The 7114-nt window shown below is 46.1% G+C and overlaps 1 pseudogene; it reads right to left on the minus strand.

The window, feature by feature from the left end:
• Positions 1 to 4924: 4924 nt before the first annotated feature.
• Positions 4925 to 6506, minus strand: LOC146172450 (ubiquitin-conjugating enzyme E2 S pseudogene; annotated as a pseudogene).
• Positions 6507 to 7114: the final 608 nt, after the last annotated feature.

Below are 7114 nucleotides of genomic sequence, written 5' to 3' on the forward strand. Positions count from 1 at the left end.
ACAGCAGTTTACATTAGTTAGCGAAATACTGGCTACTTAGGACAGGTAGTAACGGCAGATCCGGATCATAAAAAGGAAATAAGAAGAATAAGATTGGGATGGAGCGCAATTGGCAAGCACTTGCAGATTATGACTAGCAGCTTACCGGTATCGCTCAAGAGGAAAGTATACAATAGTTGCATCTTGCCTGTACTCACCTATGGGGCTGAAACGTGGAGGCTAACTAAGAGAGTTCTACTTAAGTTGAGGACAACCCAGAGGGCTATGGAACGAAAAATGGTAGGGGTAACATTAAGAGATAGAAAGCGTGCAGAGTGGGTCAGAGAAATAACTCAAGTTACCGACATTCTAGTAGAAATTTAGAAGAAGAAATGGACATGGGCAGGACATGTAGTGCGAAGAGAGGATAACCGATGGTCGCTGTGGGTAACAAACTGGATTCCAAGGGAAGGAAAGCGTAGCAGGGGGAGGCAGAAAGTTAGGTGGGCGGATGAGATTAAGAAGTTCGCAGGCGTCAGGTGGATGCAGCTAGCACAGAACCGGGCTAAGTGGAGAAATATGGGAGAGGCTTTCGCCCGGTAGTTGGTATAATCAGGCGGATGATGATGATGATGATGATGATAAGCTAACAAATGCACGTTGCTTTAAAGCGCTACAACTGTAAAAACGTAGCCATTTCACATAAAATCTGCGTCTTTTGTACTACCAAGAGTGCTTGAAACAAATTTCTGCGAACGTAAGGCCAGGGTGCCACCTAAAGCCGTCATTTCTAAAAGGCATGTTGAAATCATAGACGTTTTTAGAAAAGCGTCCCAGGTTGCATAATGGTGCCCTCAAAGAATATGATTTACAGAACCGTCCCGACAACTCTCATTTTCCTTCTTCCTCTGTTCCTAAGCTAACAAATATATGTTGCTTTAAAGCGCCACAAGTGTAGAAACGTTGCCATTTCACATAACATCGGCGTCTATTGTACTACCAAGAGTGCTTGAAACATAAATTTGCTGCGACAACTTTACAGATTTTTGTCCCTTAGCTGAAGGCGAAGCCATTTTCATTTGATGTCGCACAAAAGTATCCTGTGAAGAATAGCATTATTCACATCAAGACGCTCATCATAATTCGTATTGTTGCCTACTTGCTCACTGACTGCAGTTGTTTTATAAGTTCGAAGTCAGAAGACACTTGATAGCATCATAAGTTGTTTTTAATCTGAGAAGAAAATATTTAAAATACAATATTTTGTACTCATAAAATATCACAGCTGGACCTCCTCCATTGTATGCTTATACCCATAAAGTCGGTACATGGTGGGCTCAGAACAGGGCTGCACCTGTGTAGAAATAAGAAAAAAGAGAACTGAATTTGTGAAAATACACGATCCAGATTGAAAAGTTAAATTGAGGATTATTTGTCTGATTAGGGGGGAAATCTTTTCTTTCCTACCTTTTACGGTAGTAGTTTCATTGACAATATTGTTATCATTTGTGTTGTAAACAGGAATTTAAAGGTATAATATTAGACCTTTTAAATTAGAAATACAACTCGCACTGATCACCCAGCCCTCAAAACACACCCTCGATACCATACGGCACACCTAGTTTGTTCGACACGCGCTTCAGCAGAACGCGCGTTCGCGTGCAACAGTTGTGGCCACTGCTTTTTGTAAGCATGTTTGACCGATAGAGCAATTCCACCGCGGCTTTGATTGGTGATAAAGTTACGAAAATCTGAAGTTTCAGTAAAAATGTTTAGGCGTTGCCAATAATCCAGAAATATCCTTTTGAACGCATGCTTGAGTCTTTCGCGTTGACTTTGGACCTTTCTGGGGAAAAACATCGCTCCGATTTGTCATTTATCCTCGAGGATGTGGAACTGAGGACCTGCCAAAAGAAGCAGACGTAAATGACAAAGATATCAATGACACTTCCCGTTCATTACTCTTTGAATGCGACTCCCGCGAGCTCTGTGATCATGATGAAATGCAAATTAGTCGATGACACTATTTTTTTGTTGCGTCTAGGCGCCTGCTCAATTTTACTAATTGATTCGTCTCGCTCTGGACTTCCTAAGAAAAATCTCCATTTGGAATTGCGACGCAAGCACTGCCAATAGCATGACCGGAGCCACGAAAAACTAGTTTTAATTACAGTATTTATTTTCTGCATAGGGGAATTGTTGCATAATGATCTTGCAAGGCTTTATAGCGCATATTCACGAAGATGACGAGAAACGACACACGCAATAACAAGCGCTATCTGTGAAATGTTTTAGTTTCCAGAAGGTCATACCTCCCACAAGGCGAAGTGTTAATTTCTCCCTTCAGGTAAGCGAAACCAGAGCTTTTGAATCATACCAGTTGCGAAACTGCGCTTCAAAAAGTGACCGAATTTTGTACGCATTTTTCGGGTGTCTATGAATGGTCGCGCCATCTGGAAGAGTTCAATACAAGCTTTTTGCTATTGCCACCAATGCCTTCTGGAAATCAGTTTTCCTTCCTCTTTTCCATCTTAACTAACCACATGGATGTTATTCTAATTATCTTTGCCGCTGGAAGTCTCCATCTAATTTTATTTTCCATAATGGTTGTGCTTTTATACACAATCAGAACGTTTGGAATTTACACGCAGTTTCTTTTTATGGCCGCGCTTGCCGCCACCATTCGTAAACACCCGAAATGTGACCAATTAAAACTGCCCTTTTTTTTATACATGGGCTATATGGGAGGTTTCGCAACTTGTAGTATTGGGGTGCTCTGAGTGAAAATATAATCAAAACGTGGTAAAACGTCCGAACGCCTGGCGACAATTCAGTATTTTCATCCCTGGCGGCGCGTAGTTTGTTTATAGGCCGCCCTTAATGGCTCGCGACGAGGAAGCTTCCGTAACTGTACAGATTTGCCGCAATACTCATGAAGTGCATCTCAAGGTGTATTGGAAATAACTGCTCCTGTGGAGAAGCTGGCAATGAGAATTATTCGTCCCTGGGGATGCTGGTTGGCTCAGAATATATCGTGTCTTCTGCGGATTGTGTGGAAGCTTCTGTAAGCATGTGTAACCAATAGACAGATCATACCGACCTAGCTGCTTGTGAGAGTGTTTTCCGCATTTGTTCCATGCTGTCAAATTAGTGCTCATCCCTGCAGTCTCGGAAGACAACACTGAACCTGTGGATCCTGCAGAAAACAGTGCCTGTAAGACGGCAGCACTCCATGCGCAACCAGTACACATATTTCGTGCGAATTCAGGCTCTGTTCTGCTCCTGGCATAGGGTGCGAAGGGGGAGCCGTGCTTCATAGGCGGCCTTGACAACAGCATCCGCTGCTGAAACGTGCCTAGCTAAGCCATCGACCCATATGAGTCCTTTGAGTCGGGTGTCCTGTTAGACACTCTGTGGGACGACACAGATGCTGTTGGGGCCTCTCGATCCACGTCATCAAGATGCAGTTGCTATTCTGCTCTAGCGATGGCACCGCCCGCCTCTTGTCTACCGACAGCAATGTGCCCCTGCCCCACATCTACACAGCCCCGGACCCTGCTGACGTCCTCCGAACGTCGGTGGACTTTGTCCGAGCGGATGCCAATCAGATGGCAGCGACCTACACGGCGTCACGCTCGCTTATCATGCTCATGGAGTCGGGAAAGCAGTGGTGCGGCTCGACAGTGACCAGAACCCAGGTGCGAGTGCTGTGAGGAAGCAGATCAACTGCGTGATGAGCCATTCGAGTTTGCCCGTGATGGTGATGGCGCGTGAGGATTGCCACATTCTTCGACAAATCTAGCAAAATAGTGCATTGAGTGGTGGCTCACCTGGTTGCTGTCATATGTCTGCCGTCTAACCCAATGGCTTCTATCTCCTTTCAGGGAGCCACGACTGCTCGATCCGGTTGTGATACCTGGGCAACAAAACGTGTACCGCGGGGTTGGAATGCCGAGAAGCGCAAAACAATTTCGGGTCGGCGTGCTCCGGTGAATCGAGCCTGGGTCCTCCTCTGCACATGAGATGTTAATAGACAACGAGCACTGGGGGACTTGCGCATTGCTGTTATACCAAGCACTGCCAGAAAAAACAAAACAGCCCATTACATGTGCAACTGTATCCCCAACTGCTCAAACTTTACGACACATCCTTAATTTTTTCAGTGCTACTGTAATCCACGCTGCATCCACCTACTAGGACCTCAAATGCATATTTAGCAGCCCTGTTCATCAGCGTAGAAATATAAGGAAATTAGGCGCTTGTCATCAGACACATACCAAGGAAGGAAACAGCCACTGAAATCAAGGCAAGCATGGGAGCTTTTTAGTGGTTTAATCAATATCAATGTATGGTAAAATTGTTTAATGGATAAAATTAATTAAATAAACAATTAGGGGAAAAACTGCCAAAAGACCATTGTAGCATTCTAGCATGCTTATCCAGATTTCGCGGGCGGTACTTTATCTGCACTGAGCTACAGCTATAGGTATCTAACGTTCTAGTTTGGTTAGTAGTTACGTTGAGTACAACTTATCCTTTAGAGTATCCATCGGCGGCTGCCTCATCCATAGCTACGGCGTGAGTACGAGTTGTAATTATGCATTGCTATCTGGAGGACACTATATGCGAGAGGTTCTTCATGCCTTGAATTGGTTCGAGGGGCATTTCTTATCCTAGTGAGTCTCAAGCAAACCGTGTTAGCAATACTAAATTGATTGCATTCTTCCGGAAAGAGGCCGAAAGGAAAGATGATGCATCAATATCTAAGAATTAGGAATGGCGTCAATGAGTTGGAAATGTCGGTATTGAGCAGCTATAGTTACTGGTCTGCTTATTGCTTTAACTCGTGGAACACATCAAGTTCTGAATTTCGTTGTTATGAATTTATGTTCATAACACATCACCTTCTCAAGATCATTCTGAATTTAGACGTCTTCAGTATCGGCTACAGACCCGCCATGCAGTTACTCGGGAACTCGGGATGCAGTAACTCGGGAACTTCACTTCTGCGTCCAAGGAGAAGGGACTGTAACACGGCAGCGGCGGCTGCTTTTCGATGGGGCGAAATGCAAGGCGCTCGTGTGCTTTGCGATGTCTGTGCAAGTTAAAGAACCCAAAGTGGCCGAAATTTCTGGAGCTCTCCACTACGGCGTCACTCATAGCGTAGGCTGGTTTGGGACCTTAAAGCCCGCAAACCAAACCATCACGTTACCAAACCCGATTGTTAATGCTGCGAACTGCAAGTTTTGAAGACAACTACGCATTATCTTCAGGCACTTGAGGTAAATATAGTTTGAAATCGCAATACAATCGAAAGCTGAGAGAATCCATGGCGGCAACTGGGCTTCTGAATATCCCTTTAATGCACGCACAACCAAACAGGGTCAAAGCTAGTGTGTTTGTGTCGTACGGACAGTGGAGAAAGAAATGTGCTGTCCTCCCGAAAATGGATTTTGCAGTGTTCCTAAAGCTACTATTTGCCTATCGCAATTCGGACTCAGGAGTGAATTATGAGTAAATTAGAATTTTGCTTGAAAATATAGGGAGGCGCTTAAGCTTCGCATTTAAAGTATCACTTGATAGCATTTCCAACACACGGACGATGTTTTGCGCCTTTATATATATATTTGTATTTTTTTCGGTAACAACCTTATAATTTTTTTTTTATTTTATTTTGGCAGTATTTTGTACACCGATACTTGGCACCAGGAGTTTATCGCCTTGACCCTATAAACACATTTATCATTTTTTTATTTTTTATATATTTGGTTTGTGGGGTTTAATGTCCCAAAGCGACTCAGGCTATAAGGCGCCGTAGGGGAGGACTCTGGAAATTTCGACCACCTGGGGTTCTTTAACGTGCAGTGACAGCGCACAGCATGAGATCCATGGAAAAGCGGCTGCCGAGGCCGGGATACGATCCCGCAAACTTGAGCACATGAGCGCCGTAACTATTGCAACACACCGGCGGGTGTTAGTGATATAGTCATACCTCTCGACCAGCATCCGGCCAGCCTCTTCGTTAAGCGCCGACTCTGGGTTGGGGGCGTTGAGCAGGCACTTGATGGTGAGCAGGATCTGCTTGAGGCCCAGGTCTAGCTTCCAGTCCTTCTTCAGTGTGTTGACGTAGATTTCGCCTGATGGAAGGGCCACGGTCGATTGGAAGATGCGCGTCGTGAAGAAACCCCGCGTCGGCGACACCGGGAAGTCCTTCGGCAGCGCCAGGCACAGGTCGAAGACACCGCCAATGTAGGCGGTGCCCTGAGGTATATCCCTGGTGGCCTCAATTTCCGTAACGTCCTCTTCGTTTAGATGACCCCGATTCCCTCGGGTGGCTGGCGAACCAGCTTGCAGAACTCCCGCGACACCTGCCGCAGAACTTGCGGTGGAAGGTTTTCGACGTTCGAGCTGCTGGACAGGTTGAAACCAGCCAACCAACATACGACGGTTTTCGGGACAAGCACCGAAGGAACAGCGAGCAGCACAGCGTCGTACAAACCGCCAGCACCACCTGGCACGGCGGTCATCTCTGGACTACTTTTCAACGTTGCTGTGATCGTACTCACGAGGCAACTCGTGAAGATCGAAGGCATAGAGCACGCCATGTAAGCTGACGACTTCATGGTCTGGGTTACCTCCGGGTCGCTCGGCTCGAATGAAGAATGACTGCAAGCAGCGGTTACCTGCGTGGAAGAGTATGTCCATGTACGAAGGCTCGCCTGCTTCACAGAAAAATTCGAACTCCTGCGAGTTCCCAAAGGACAACACAAGGAAGGGACCCTCAATGTCTCCCTCGAAGGACAGCAACTTTTCGAACGAGCCAAGAAACGAGTCTTGGGAATGTGGCTGCAGAGCAACCAGAGTTGCGGCCATACGCTCGGCCTTCTAAAGCAATCGACCACTTAGGTCGCCAGGATGGTCACGCGCGTCTCGCAGAAGCGGAGCGGCATACTAGAGGGGGATATCCTGCGCCTGGCTCAGAGCCTGGTGCTCAGTCGCATGGACTACGCCCTTCTATACATCAACCTCAAAAAGGAGAAGTGGAAAATGTAGATATCATCATCCGCAAAGCTTATAAGACAGCCCTAAACCTACCAATGAACACCTCCAACACAAATATACTAGCTCCTGGAGT

Source organism: Amblyomma maculatum, unplaced genomic scaffold (genome assembly GCF_055883805.1).
Source record: "Amblyomma maculatum isolate TAMU_Amacu unplaced genomic scaffold, ASM5588380v1 scaffold_13, whole genome shotgun sequence".
NCBI classification, from domain to species: Eukaryota; Metazoa; Arthropoda; class Arachnida; order Ixodida; family Ixodidae; genus Amblyomma; species Amblyomma maculatum.